Source organism: Cryptotermes secundus, unplaced genomic scaffold, assembly GCF_002891405.2.
Source record: "Cryptotermes secundus unplaced genomic scaffold, Csec_1.0 scaffold777, whole genome shotgun sequence".
Taxonomy (NCBI): Eukaryota; Metazoa; Arthropoda; class Insecta; order Blattodea; family Kalotermitidae; genus Cryptotermes; species Cryptotermes secundus.
This window is the reverse complement of record NW_019743160.1, coordinates 478,055-493,910: the sequence shown is the minus strand read 5'-3', so window position 1 is coordinate 493,910 and position 15,856 is coordinate 478,055. Positions and strand designations below refer to the sequence as shown.

General features: G+C 40.7%; 1 protein-coding gene across 2 annotated transcripts in view; it reads left to right on the top strand.

Moving 5' to 3' along the window:
- LOC111873950 overlaps positions 1-15,856 on the top strand; it is a gene marked incomplete at its 3' end in the record, with an annotated part of 781,441 nt that overhangs the window by 291,335 nt on the left and 474,250 nt on the right. For both annotated transcript variants that reach the window (XM_033755285.1, XM_023869061.2), the window contains 1 exon segment: positions 14,926-14,989.

Here is a 15,856-nt window from a genome sequence, read left to right as displayed (position 1 = left end):
GACGGAGTGATTTATACTTAGTAATTGTTATTGTGACGGACCAGAATGAAACAAATCAAACTATAAGTTCTGATTGGTAGGCAGGCAGACAGGTGGTTTATTAAGTTTTTTCTACCTGATATATTTTATACAACTCAATGAAAACTATTCTAATTGTACGATATTTATTAGGCATTAGTTTCAATACAATAACAATATCATATGCACAAGGAGGAACGGAAATATATGCTGTTACTTTTAATACAAAATTAATTTCAAATTAATCTATTTCATTACAATGTGAGTACATGGCTGTATATCATCACTGTAGACCTGTCATAGTTTAGGTGCTTAGTCGTCGGCTTGTCACCGTAGATGCCCGTGTTCAGATATACGTTAATCTACGTGGTGTGGTGGAAAAGTGCCAGGTTTTCTCAGAGTACGTCGATTTTTTATCATTCCACCAATTCTCTGTTTTCTAGCCTGTCATCCGTGGCCGGTAGGGTTGGGCCTCTTGCGGCGTAGGTATTGAACAGCTCAGTCTCATCGCACTGGAAGCATCAGAATATAAGTGTCATTATGGTCATCTTTATCATCACTGCAATCATCATTAACGTTTTTTTATTGCTAATGGGGTATGCTAATGTATTGCGGCCACTTCTGGCCTATTGTACCAGCCCCAGATGATAGGTGAGTGTGATTGTGGAGTAATTGGTGGAATGAAGATTGGCAGGGGAAACCCAACTACTCGGAGAAAACCTGCCCCAGCGCCCTTTGTCCACCACAAATCCCACTTGACCAGACCCGGGATCGAACCCGGGCCGCCGCGGTGGGAAGCCAGCGACTAACCGCTTGAGCTATGGCACGGCCATCATTAATGTTACTATTAGGTTTTCTGTCTCCCTTTCTTCTGTGTTTGTGTTGTCCCCTGTAGGTAGCGGCCTTGTGGCGGGGCTCATCCTACGAACTGTTTATAAGATCCATATTTCCGGTTAATTCTGTGGGAAACAGGCCAAAATGCCTAATACGGAAGTTAAGAAGTACAGATAAATAAGATACAATGAAGGATATGATATTCTGGTTGTAATTCCGTGTAGTTAAAGAAAGTACGCCAAGTTTCGGGACAATATATTGCCTCCATCTTCAAATAGAAAGTGTTACAGTCCAGAAGGTCGTACTTGTCATAGTCACCACTGTGATAAAACGATAAAATAAAATAAATTTATTTTCAGAAGACATATTTGGTAGAAATAAACGGTAACAAGTGTTACTCTAAGTTGCTTAGCCAGAATACCGGCTTGAGAGGAGGCAGGTTCTTTATGGTTTTCTCTGTAACTACAAGCAAATTCTTTAAATGTAGACACTAACGGTAAGGTAAAGCTATCCCTGTAACAGGCCATGGAGGTCCATAGGTTTGTGAGAGTCGAGGCTCCCACATTTTCTAGACAATCGGCTCACAGATGACGGTGAGGTTAGCCTTACACGCTGACCGCCCTTTAACCCCAGGAAGAATCCTGGTACTCATGTCTGTTAGAGGCTGAGCCGACCCGAGTGCCATAGTGCGGATGAAAAGATTAGGTCAATTAAAAAATCCAGTGGCATCGGGAATCGAACCCGTGACCTTCCGGCTTGTAGCATAGTGCCTCAACCAGCTACGTTACTAGTGCCTCGTATAGACGCTGAAGTAACCCAAAACTTAGGGCCGCGCCATAGCTCAAGCGGTTAGTCGCTGGCTTCCCACCATGGCGGCCCGGGTTCGATCCCGGATCTGGTGAAGTGGGATTTGTGGTGGAAAAAGTGGCGCTGGAGCAGGTTTCCTTCGAGTACTTCGGTTTCCCCTGCCAATCTTCATTCCATACAATAGGCCAGAAATAGCCGCAGTACAAGGGACTTAGTCCCACCCCACTATCAATAAAAAAAACAAAACCTCTCGTCCCGCTACATGCACACAAACACCCCATTAGATGCAACGTAACCTGAGAAACTGAAGAATGCATAACAAAACACAAAGAACTAGTAACTGAGTAAGATCTAAAAGTTTGTGACGATGGTATGACACAATTGTTGGCTTTCGGACGTTATCCATCGTCCTGTTTTTATTTGAAGACAACGTTTCGAGACTTAATTCTGTCTCTGTCCTCAAATAAAAGCCTACTCACATGGGCCCAACTGATAGAACTAGTTCGGACCCAAATCAGTAGGCTTTTATCTGAGAACGGAGACTGAGTTCAGTCTTCGAAACGTTGCTTGAAACAACAGAAAAACGGGACGGTGGCTAATGTACATAAAGTCATTAATGTTATCGTAGCTGAATGTTTGGTTTTGTTAGAATGAAGTGACTGTTAGTTGTATCACACACACATACACACACACAGTGCGACATATTCAAAGCCAATTAAACCACTTGAATGTGCTCTATGTTAATGTGGCTTATACGCGTTGTACAGAGAAGCTATCCTGATGAGAGGCTGTCCATTAACTGATATAGTGGGAGTTAACTGTGTCTATTGTGCCTATCTTCATTGCGGGCTTTAGCTATATGCTCTGATCTCTATCGATTTCAGTTGAACACATTTTTTCCTAGAAAAACTCATAGTCGCTCTGCCGGTCAACTATAGTCTTTTCATGATTTAAGACTGCATAGTCGATCCGAGAACTGTCCTTAAGCCCATCCAACGTTTCGTCCCCCCCAAAAAAAGCATTTAATTATAGTATTCTATGAGCTACGGTTTGGAATTGAATGCGATGTAGCCGAACAGGTCCGTGCATATTACCCATACTTGTTTTCCGAAGGTGCTGAAGTCTCTGCATCCAACTGGTCTATGTCGTTTTGGGTCTTCATTGTAAAGTCCACATGGCCACACCTCATATTTTGTTTATAAGCGACTGTGTATTCCTTGATTTTTGTCAATTGCTTTCTCCTGTGCTTTGGGGGGTTCCAGAGGATCAAAACGTCGCTTACGGTAGCCGCGTGGTCTAAGGCTCTATCGGAAGTCGGGATCGTGTGTTCGAATCCCTTATAAGGCATGAATATTTGGTACGTGTATGTGTTTATTCTGTATTTGTGTTGTCCTGTGTTTAGGTAGAGGTCTTGCGAAGAGCTGATCACTCGTTCAAGGAGTCATACCGCCTGTATAATGATCATGAAACCGAAAAATCCGAGGCCAGGGCCCAAGGGGGCTTTTAGAGCCAGTGAAAAAATGAGGAGCAAGGAAGCTATTCATCGCCCTCTCGTCACTCTAATCACCAAATACTTAAGCGTCTCATGACAGAAAACACTGGTACTGCGATCAGAATTTGAAGTATGTCATTAATGATTTTAACAAGAGGTGAATTAAAGAATATTAATTTTCGAAAAGTCACAGACAAGCGCTTCGACTTAGCGTTTGTAATCTTGGTCTCTCTCGATTTGAGTTTTGAGCAAATGGAACGCATCATCCAGTGCATGTATTAAAAAACATTCAGTTGTGTTCTTTTCTGCTCATCTATCCTGAAGCCATAACCTAAGCCCGATGATATGTAAATACAGATTGAAGTGCAGTGTCACGAATATTTTCCTGAACTCCGACCGTATAACATTATTTTATATGCACACTCGATTTGCTGAGTGATATTTGTTTCATTGCAATAGACTGTCAAAAAGCAAGCTGCAGACTGTCACCTGTTCAATTCAGATCCACACTCTATGCCCTAGAGAGGAACTTTTGCCGATATATAGTGGCCGGGTTTTTTTTTATTGCTAGTGGGATGGGACTAAGTCCCTTGCACTGCGGCCACTTCTGGCCTATTGTACCAGCCCCAGATGATAGGTGAGGGTGATTGTGGAGCAATTGGCGGAATGAAGATTGGCAGGGGAAACCGAAGTACTCGGAGAAAACCTGCCCCAGCACCACTTTGTCCACCACAAATCCCACTTGACCAGACCCGGGATCCAACCCGGGCCGCCGCGGTGGGAAGCCAGTGACTAACCGCTATGGCGCGGCTTAGTAGCCGGTTACAATACTTCCTACTTCAGCGCCTCCTAACACAATGACCTGGAGACTCCAAACGGGTTTCGAATGGAAATGTACTCCAAACTGATGCTAGGCATTGTCAGTTTTGTAATCTGCACGTCGGAGTACCATATATTTAAGATGAAAGACACAGAGATCTATTACATTTTTTAAAACGTACTTAGAGAAAACATGAAAGGATTTAAAGCTAAGGCCTGCATATTCGAAAGTAGCAATTATGCACATTTGTGGTTGAATCTTATTTATTATAATCTTCACGAAGTATTTATTTTTTATATCTAGGTATGTTACACTTAATTATTTTGAACCGTGTAATCAATTTTCTCTTAATTTAATATGGAAGTCACTATTGGAGGAAAATTTACCATTGTTCTGGGTCTAGAGATCGAGGTTATCTCTTTCTATCGGACCCAACTGAGAACTGCTTTCTCCACCGCTTCACATCATATTCATCTTGTTCCTTTTTTCTCCTTTCATCCATCGGTACTGAATACATTATCCTTTATCAGTTAATATCCACTGTTCCAGAGCCGGGACAGCGCAGTCGGTATAGTGACTGACTACGGGCTGGACGACCGAGGGTTCGGAGTTCGAGTTCCGGTAGAATCACGAATTTTCCCTTCTCCACATCGTCCAGCCCGGCTCTGGGGTCCACCCAACCTCCTCTCCAATGGGTACCGGGGATAAAGCGGCCGGTGCGTCAAGCTTGCCAATCACCCGCAAATAATGCCGGGGTCACGAAAAGAGGATCTATATTTCCAGTCCCCCACACGCCTTCATGGCGTAGTGCTTAATTAGATAAGCGCGGGGACAGCTTTACTTTTAATATCCACCATTCACTGGCAGCACCAACACAAACGCATTCGTCCTGTGCTGTCTACAATACATTTGTAGGGCCGCGCCATAGCTCAAGCGGTTAGTCGCTGGCTTCCCACCGTTGCGGCCCGGCTCTGGTTAAGTGGGATTTGTGGTGGACAAAGTGGCGCTGAGGCAGGTTTTCTCTGAGTACTTGGGTTTCCTCTGCCAATCTTCATTCCACCAATTGCTCCACAATCACCCTCACCTATCATCTGGGGCTGGTACAGTAGGCCAGAAGTGGCCGCAGTACAAAGGATTTAGTCCCACCCCACTAGCAATAAAAAAAATAAAATGAAATATAACCCCCTATACATTATAGACGTTCAAATTGTTTCAGAAATACACGTTAATTTATCAATTTTTTTTAACCAAGTGAGCGATAACCAGTTTCTCATGTAATTTTGCTCCTTGATATCAGTAATCTGTTGAGTCAGTATATCTTAATCCTACATTCGCAACCGGATTAAGTAATTGAACTAATAGTATTAAATCTAAACAGACTCTTAATTTATAATATTGTGATACATTGCCAGGAAACGGCTCAGTAAACACGTTAACGCATACACGGTGACGTCAGTCGACAGTAGAGGAAAGGTGTTTTCTATGTTGTCTGCACCACGCAACAATAGAGGGACTGTGTTTTATGTACGTGGTCCGTGCCGAGAGGATATAAGAGAATACGGGATTGGGAATTGACTTCATTTGAGTTCCGAAGTACCAAGGGAACAGCAGTGTGGCCAGAAGAGGAATTAGAACACTTAATGTGTGACGACACATATGCTGTAGTACAGCGATATTGGGAGTGTGTAATTTAGTGAACCTTTTATAGTTCCTGTGTTATAAATCCGTTGCCAGGAAACGGATAGTGAAGCCTAGTGGAAACAGACTGAAAAGATTAATGGGGAGTAATTTTAAATTGTATAAATTAGCAATAGTGTAAGAACTAACGGCTGCTTTTTCCCAGGGGGTAAAACGACCGGGGGTGTAGCGACTACTACTACCTCCAACTGGTGCCGAGGTAAAGAAAACTTAGGTCTATATATCCACTCCCCCATACGTCTTCATGGCGTAGTACTCCATTAGTTAAGCAGAGGGGCAACTTTACATTTTTGTCTTCATACCCTTTAACGAAACATAACAAATGTCAATTAGCGGATGTATATTTTATTGACTTCAGGCGGAGGGCCCTCAACTGTTCAAGAGTCATGGATGTGTTCAGTGCGTCTGTGAGGACCTTGCGTGTCTCTGTTTCTTGTTAACCTATAGAGCATGAAGAAGGCATGAGACTCGCTTGAAACTACAATAAAGACTTTTGTTTGTCCAGACTGTTCTCTGAACTGATATGTTGTCTTATGGGCCGTATCACGTGCCACTCCAGTTTTTAAGGCCCAGTTACACGTCTTCATTTTCCACACTTCAGATTGAGTATACCTGAATATTGTTTACGCATTAGAGATTCCTAAAAGAGAATATATGGACGTATATTTTTTACTAAAATAATCTTCCAATTATATTATTTCCGTGTGTATCGATACATTATTGTCACGTAGGGGTGACTATAGACTGGGTTTTGTATTGGATAATTGGATCCATTGCACCTTTTACATTCACAACACGGGACTACAGGTAATACAGTTCTGTCGCTGATCTACACACCTTACAGTTCACCGTTGAGCACACACAAGGATTATCAGTCTTCACTAGTCGTATCCGGACAAAGGATTAATCACAGTCTCGCTGTAACTGCAAATCAGACATGAAGTCTTCTTTGCACCGCCTAATTCCTTTCTTACCGTTTCTTCTCAATCGCCTTCGACTACCATCTCTTAGTTCCCTCTTGCAACTGCCAACTCCAGAACTGGATCCAGTTCTAAATCTAACTGTGTGAGATCCTCGTTATATAACCTCGAGGCGGACTCCACGGAAACCACCTTCTTCTATTATTAAGGATGCGTGTTTACTGGTCCGTTATCTAACAATAGACGTCACATTGTTGCATACGCGTGTGTTGCGGAAATGTGTTTACCTACCTGTTGCCTAGCAATGGGTATACAGGTCACATTAATTTTAGAATGGCTTTTTAGCCGCTGTTACCCTACTACGAAAAACTTCTTGTCCTCGATGTCATCTCTTTTGGTTCGCTAGGTCATTGGTAGATTATTTGAATATGTTGTACCATGTGCAGATTTCATTCATCATCTAATGGAATTATAAGACAGTTAACCCCGTGGCCTGTAGTCCGCAAGCGAACTGTACCGACCGAACGGCCGCCGCTTGTCTGCGAAATTAGTGCCAACTTTAGTGGATAGAGGGTGTCGCGTGGTCAGTACAACGGATCCCTACGGCCGTTAATCTCGGTTTTTTTTAGACAAAAGCCGCTATTTCCTTCAAATAGCTTCTGAGTTATCCTCACGAGGCTGAGTGGAACCCGTTTCAGACTACTGCTTCTCAAAAAATCTGACGGCCTAGAATTGAACCCGGGACCTCTGGATCTGTAGCCAGTAAGTCTGACCACTTTAGAAGACAGTTACACCCTGTGAAACAGAACTGGTGAGAAATCAATAGTAACAGACGCCGACAGTCGTCTGGAATGACTGAAGAAAAGCGTCAGTGATCTGGAGCTTGTTAGCTGATAACCCGAATGATATTTCAAGATAACAATCGTTATCTCGTGATCTAACTTTATCCGCTAAGTGGCTCTTCGAAATATGTTCTACAGTGATTTGTAGTATTGAATACAGTGTTCAGTATTTGTTCAGTAATTGGAAATGCTTGCTCATTCAGCATTCTGAGAATCGTCGTGCGAAATTTTGTTCCAGGTCGGATGATACAGCTTAGAGATTGTTTGCCCTCTCTTCGTAGCTGCGGATTTCTCCACAAAAGTGTATTTATACAACTGCTAATGTGCAGTATTTGAGCGCAAGCGCACTTCTTCAAACACAGAGATCATACTGTGCTCGTAACTAAACAGTATAAGCAGAAAGGTGACTTGTTTTTATAACAGGTTCTTATTAAATGGAAAGAAAAATATGTTAAGAGGCTTTAGGTAATACTGCTGGACAGATAAAAGCTTATTTCCCAATTACATATTTAAAGCCACATATAAATGCCTATGAAGAAACGTTCTTTAAATTCTGTTCAATTTCGGGACCTAAATAAAAGCAAATATTATTATTATTTTGACTCAAGTATTAGTAATGAATTGGTGGTAAATATTGATGGCCTGCTTCTAAACATTGACGGCATTTTCATAAGCATTACCACTAAGAGCAATGAGGTATATTTCCGCATATTAATGGTAGTAAGAAAAATACACGACGGAGAAGGTAGCCACAAATACCGAACCTCAGTTAATCTCCTGTGAAAAGAGTAAAAGCGGTGGGTTTCTTTATTCTCAGCAGTATGTCGGATCATGTCCGCTTTCTGAGGTATGTTCAATTTAAATTTTCATGTCGTCTCCAAATTTGTTCTTCTTTCGACTTTTGTTGATTGGTGTTCTGTGGTTAATGAATAGGTCATCTCTCTTCTTCTTCCTCCTCCTCCTCCTCCTCTCCTCTCCTCCTCCTCCTCCTCCTCCGCTTTAAATCATGGGTCTGTTCCTTTTCCAGAACCCGAATCTCGCCCTCTTCTCTGTGGTCTGCCCCGGTAGGAAAGCTATCCCGTAATATCGTACAACGCACTCGGGTGCCATTCGCCATGTAATGTCGTTCCGTTTTGCCCATTCTCCTGTCTCTTAACACAGTATTCGTGCTTGCTGTCTCGGCTTCTCATGTGGTCATTCCTCATTTAACTTTAACAAATAAAATACGTTATTTAATGACTCTATATGCTTTCACTGGGCTGAGAACTGACTGACTTCGGGTCGGAAGACCGGGCTACTGTTCCCGTTAAGGGGGAAGGAATTTCTCTATTCGCCACCACTTCCGTCCCGACACTAGACCTCACCCATTCTCCGGTCAAATTGACACGGGAAAGGGGGGGGGGGGAGTCTCCCAGGTTGAAACAGAAGAAGCGTGAAGCTGAACTCTTATTTACGTCTTATTCTAAAGTTAAGAATATCTAGAGCTAGTTAATGCAGAGGCACCGCTTGTGCTCGGGACGTGCGTGTTTCTAGTCCTGGCTTGGTTACCGCCTCTTGATAGGTAGTTTCGTAACTTTCCGTAGTCTGTCCAGGAGAATTTCAACAAGCTACATCAAAACAGAACATAATTGCCTCCTTACTAACTATCACGTATTCTTTTTCTCTTATTTGACGCTACCTAACAGTACTTAACGCCGGTCACGGTAGCCGAGCGGTCTAATCCATGCACTGTCTTCGCTCGCTCGGAAGCCGCGATCGTGGGTTCGAACCCCACTCAGGGCATGGATGTTAGTTTGTGTGCGTTTTTCTGTGTTTGTCTACAGGTAGAGGCCTTGCGACGAGCTGATCACTCGCCCAAGGAGTCCTACAATATGTGTAAGATCTAGAAAAACCGAAGTGAACGGAGTTCATGGAAGTAGGCCTAGGCCCACTGGGGCTGTAGTGCCAAGGAAAAAAAAACAGTACTTAACATCCTCAATTGAATTGGTGACTCAACCCAAATACTTATAGTATATTCTTAAGTAAAACGTCCAGTAAAGTTCGAGGTGTGTTCGTGAACCATAAGTCGAGAATTATTTACAAGTAAGGGTCCGTAGATATTTACTTGTACTGCTTTAATATTCGTAAAATGGCCCATATGAAACATATCTCTGTCAGGGAGTGCAAGTGAGACTTCTGGCACCATCCAAATCAATACACCATATTATGTTTCATGTTGCCCATCTCTGAGGCATACCTTATGTACAAGTGTATACGGGGAGTCTTCTGTATCTAAGCTTCAGGTAAGGATCTAATAGACTGTGTTCAGTATTACTGAGGTGTAAATTGAGATTCTGTTGCGCTCAAATAAATTTGTTGACCAATAAGAGTTTATTTGCATGATGATCTTAAATGTAATCTCTAATTATAAATGTTTTCTTTAAGATTCAGTTAGATTCTAAAGGCTTCTGAAGATGGTGTATAGTATTGTTTATGTATTACACAGTCCGTCACCATGGCAACAAGTTGTCCCTTCTTTCTTACATTCTCATATTCGACACAATATGTTTCGCCCCTAAATGGTCATCTTCAGGTGTCTTACTATGCCGAAACTGCTACGTTGCACTAATAAGGTTCATTCGTCGCGTATGCGACTGCACGCTTCATGATTTAAAACGTCATACTCGTAGTCAATTGGTATGCGCTAAAATGAATTGAACTATAGGTGTGCTATTTTAGCGCATACTAATTGACTACGAGTATGACGTCTTAAATCGTGAAGCCTTAGTGCAGTGTAGCAGTTTCAGCATAGTAAGAGGCATGAAGATGGCCATTTAGGGCCGAAACATGTGTCCAAAGTGAAAGTGTAAGAAAGAAGGAACAATTTGTTGCGTTGTTGACGGACTGTGTAGTACAAAAAATAGTATTAGATATAGTAATGCAACAGGATGCTTAAATACAGGGTGGTGTATAATATTCACAACTACCTGGTTTTTTGACTTCATCCATCGTCCGGTATTCTAGAAACTAGAAAACTGGATCTGTTTTCGTCGTCAGGTGATGGAGAGGAAACACCTACCCAGATGGAGCCAGTGATTGAGGTTATCTCCTTCTGAGGGACCCAAATGAATAGGTATCTTCTCCCATCACCTGAGAATGGAAACAGATCAAATTTCCGAAACGTTGTGTTTTCTAGTTTCTAGAATACCGGACGATGGACAATGTCCAAAACCCCAATAATTCTGAAAAATTCAATTTGTTATAATATTATTGATGATTAAATACGAACTCTGTAACTGTTTATGGTTTAGTACTCATGAGGAATTATTTATTATGAAAGAGATCGTCTTTGAAGTCCATCTCTGCTATGCTAGGCTACATTTGCTGGTATATTAATGATATACGTAGTATAGGGGCCGCTGCTGAAGCGAAATTTTGGTATGTAACATTACTCTGAAACGTTTTCGGAGAAACGCGTTGCTTTGCTCACGTCAAAGCATCCATCATATCACGTAGCGTCCCATTGTTCTGCTACCCTCTATTCGCATATCCGTACCAGCGACAAGTAACAATAGGAGATAAGTTCTGTGAAAATATTTCAGTTATTGTGTAGTCTCTCTCGTTTGGCCCTTTCGATGTTTAATCAACATTTGCTTCATCTAACTCCCTGATGTAAATCATAAGTTGTAGCTCCAAAACAATTATTTTATCTCTTTATGATAACAGCGTATTAGGAGACATAAAAGGTCAATACTGAATTCTGGTTATAATATCTGAAAGGAAGAGAATAATTTATTTAATACAGTATAGCCCAAAAGTCAGTTAACTGACTGTCTGTCTGTAGATGTTCTTGTGTATTTATGCAGTACTTATCTGTCCAGCCAACTCTTTGCCTGAATTCCTGCTGCCTGTGAGGAAGAGGGAAGGAAAGGTACAGGTAGATGCAGATATCTTAGACCTCCCATAGGCCATTATATGCTGCTATTCGTGACAGTTCAACGGATTTTGCTCCAATTCAGACGCTCACTCAATAAGATGAACACGCAATACGGTTATACTCCATAATGTGTACGAATTTTGTATAATGTCTTTTAAATGCCGTTCACTAAAACTCCATTCAGTTTTACACTATTGTATTTAAATCATTCTTTACAAGCTGCTCGTTTACGACGGCCTTTGTAACATTATTCCACAAGAATTTAAATTCGCTGAATATCTCACCAGAAGCCACTCATTTGCTCTGAAACAACGAGTTATAAAGAAAAGTGTCCCGAAGCTGTAATGCGTGTAACTTTCTTTCTGAATTTTGTATTTCAGTATCCTATTGCAAAACTTTAATTGAACGTCTATGTATTCACAGCCCGTCAAAAATGCAACAATTGTTTATTCACTATTTAACACTTAACAAAACATGTTTCGGCCACAGATGACCATCTCCAGGTGTCTTAACGCATCCAAAGTGTTACACTGCTTTGATGTGGGCTAAAACCGCGCTTTGCAGTCCACTTAAAAATAACACAAATAATTAATTACAGTTCTTCGTAAAATCCTATTCCACCTCATAAGGGACGTTGTCCATTTGTTTAGAGCTATGTGATAATTCCGTAAGGTTTGTTTCTGCAGCTTGTGTTTCTGTTTGTTAGCCCGTTGTTTTGCTACGTCTGTTATCTGTAATATGAATTCTTATTGTATTTTAATTAATTATTTATGTTATTTTAAGTGGACTGCAACACGCGGTTTTAGCGCACACCAGAGAAGTGTAACACTTTGGATGCGTTAAGACACCTGGAGATGGCCATCTTTGGCCGAAACCTGTTGTGTTGAGTGTTAAATGGTGAATAAATAATTGCATTATTGACGGGCTGTGGTTACATAGACGTTTACTCTCTGAAGGTTTTCGGCTTTATATCAGATGGGACATTCTGTATCTTTACAGAGCTTTCCGCCATTTTTCTGTACATGAATTCCTGTGTAACGCTCGAAAACAGACCAATTTCCTATCCAGTCCTTTTCTGTTCACTGTACATACTCATTCTCCTTTCCGATTCTACACAAAATAAATAATTCATATGCAGGAATGGTCATTTATTATTTGTTTCCATTTTATGTATCCCGATTATCTGAAATAATCAAGTTCTAACTGAAGATATGGCAAATATCTCTCCCAGCATTCAGTGTTGTATTTATGGGCACTGAGGTCTGACCCTCTGACATCAAGCAACTTAATAAATGCATTCACTGGTTTTGTTGCTGCAAAACGTACTTCATTTTCCTTTGAGTTCATCTGTGCTCTGCATCCCACACAACTCGGTATGGCGCACTGGTAAACAGCACCAGAACTACAAACTTGTTACTCCTGATCCTGTGATGATATACGTACACTGATTGTTCCCATTAAGAGCAAACAATACAACTGCAAGTGTAAGGGACTTGACAGCCACAAAGTGGGAAGCGCAGAGACTGAATCAATACTCAAAGCAGGAGGTAAGCCACGCGCTTTTGCGCGTCAGCGATCACTCCTGCAGATTCGAAGCCTATTTGTTCTTCGTTGTGTAATTCCTCAGGGATCTAACATAGAAGAACTGCTACCATATATTCTGCTACCTCAGGTACTGGAGACTAGGATATGTAACCTATATCCAAGAGTGACTTTTCAATTTATTTATTTAACCCAGTAGCTTTTGAAAAGTCAATTCAAGAAGGCTTACTGTTGCCAAAAGGAGATTGCATCTTTAGGAAATTGTTGGTGAGAATACGACTTTGTACTGGATCGAACTTCCTGATCTTAGCGTCCGAAAGACGCTATATATATATATATATGCTGCATATTCAGTAACATTACTAGAGTTATGGTCGCTCGGTTTGGGGTTCACTGGCCGATTTTTCTGCGGAATGAATTCTTGGATTTTGGAAGACCGAGTTTAGTTAAGTATAGGATTGGCTGATTGACGGATCTGTCAGTTTCTGATTTAGGTTTTCTGTACTGAATTTTAAAATGCGGACGTCGATTTTACAGTATCATGCAGAGCTACTCATCTTTTCCTGACGTTTATTTGTCTGCCATTGCGATTGGTTTTTATGGATAATTCGTCCTCTAAGACGTTGAATAAAATTTTCCTGTGTTGACTCACAACGGTTTTCCTAGCTGCAACTGAAAGGTGCCTGAATCTAGCCACATTTCCGGTTATCATGACTGACTTTTTCATTATTTATGCTGTCGAAGAATGTATTGCTTTATTTGTGGGACTAAGTGACAAAATTTAATTTCTATCGCCTGCATAAAACGTCATCAAGAGAAGGTCGCCTCTTGGATAGGGAGTTCTGTGTGTTCAATTACGTCTTCGATGTTGTGATTCTAGTTCCCACCATGCATTGAAAATAGAGCTAGTAATCTCCTAATCATGATGAAATAATCTACTTCACTATCTATTGATGACACAACGTGGAACATATTTCAGACAATGTATGTTTAGAATTAGGTACAGTGTTCGAATTATGAACAACACCAACACTTCCAATCGGCTTTCCTCGGATATTTTTAACAGTTTTAAGCTTTCTAAAAACATTTTCCATGAAATGTATTACAGTAGGATAGTCTGTGTAATATTTTTCTTTCTTGCATTAAATTTACCACATCCTTAACAGTTTAAGCTAGGCGAGATTTGATACCTATGTAGTCTCTTTCTGCGACGATAGATGTAGTTACTTTCCAGTTAACTTGAGCTCATTACACGTTGCAACACATATCATACTTCCTACATGTTTATGTCAACACTGCACAAAAAGACTGTACAATTCGGTTAAGAGAATTTCACTTAGGGTGACATTTGTAACTCTCACGCATGACGTCCTCTTTACTCTTAATATATTGTCACTTCTACGGCCAGTAAGATAGGGATCCACATTAACGAAATATGACATCTCAGACTAGAGTGCTGTGGGGTTAAAGGGGCTTGTAATTTACAGTGTTAACAGATTCTGTGAAGTGGAGAAGAAAGATGGTGTTACAATTCCTCTGAGCAAAGAGATTTCAAATTTAAATCGAAACGCTCAGATTGGAACATAACATAACATAATTCTTTCCATGTTACTCGTCGTGTTGATACTACGGATGATATTAAACTGACGTGGAAATGTGTTGTGATGTCTTAAAATTCTAGATTCAGGAACAATTGCGTAGATATCTGCCAGTTTTCTCAGATGTTCTTAGTAGGCTAGACACATGAGCATAATTATGTGATGACGACCGTTCTTTCTTACAGAATAAAGAAAGGGAACCAATGGAGCTGATGTATCAGCTGTAAGTTAAGCTGTTGTCGGCCGAAATCCATCTGTTACCTCCTGAGTGTCAAGCTTAAATTTCACCATTTCAGGGTGATCCGGAATATTATTATCGGTATGCAGTGAGTGCTGTCACTCTGCTACTCAGACCACGCCATATCGTATTTAACGATAATGAAAAGCGAGTAGAAACATATTTTTCAATATTTGATTGTTGAATCATTTCTTTTACAGGATACAAAACGCCCGAGAAACCTGATCGGCCTCGTAGACGTGCTCGAGTAGCCGTATTGGCAAGGTCAGTTAAACCTGTATTTCTTAAGACACAAAGCAATCGCCGCTTCATAGAATCGCCTGAAATTATAACGAATGTGCACAAAGTAAACACAGAAGTGAGTCTCAGCTGGTAGCCAGAAAAGAACTACATTTTAGCTCTCTCCAGCTGATCTATGAAATGAAAGTCTATCATAAGGTGACAGTTATGTTTTTTTTTACAAAAGATTTTCTTTTATCTGACACAGTGAAACTTGTATAACGTCTTTCTCATTGAACACATTTTTAAAAACGTTTAACATATTGTATACACTAGGGAGATTTGTTTACCGCTACTTGCAACGCTGAAGTGAGTATCAAAATGGCGTCTTTTATGACGGATCAGAAAATGTTTCTTGCCAAAACATTTTACTTTTATGGTGGTTCTTGAGCTGCTGTGGGGAGATGGTATTGTTGAGAGTTTTCTGTTCGTGTTGCATTATCGAGTGACACTGTCTACTGGATTATTAAACAGTTTGAAGAAACAGGAAGAGTTTGCGATAAATGTCCGAAGGGACGCAAATGTAGGGCATTTTTATGTGCAGAAGTTGTCGGCGCGTCACAGGAGGCAATAACAAGAGTTCCAAGAAAAACTGTGCCAACAGATTAGGACCTCAACGTGCATTTCATGAAGAATCTGTCATAACGANTAATAAAAAGATATGATAACAGACACTTCGGGGTCCTCTGAAAAGGAGGACCATTTTTATTAAGTTCAGCGATGTCAGTAGAAACAAATAAATTCCCAGATTGTCTAGAATGATGTATAAAATTTCCATACAGCTGAGTTTAATAAAAAATAAATTATGTAAATTTAAAAATTTCAGATGATAATACTAAATTTTAATTAATT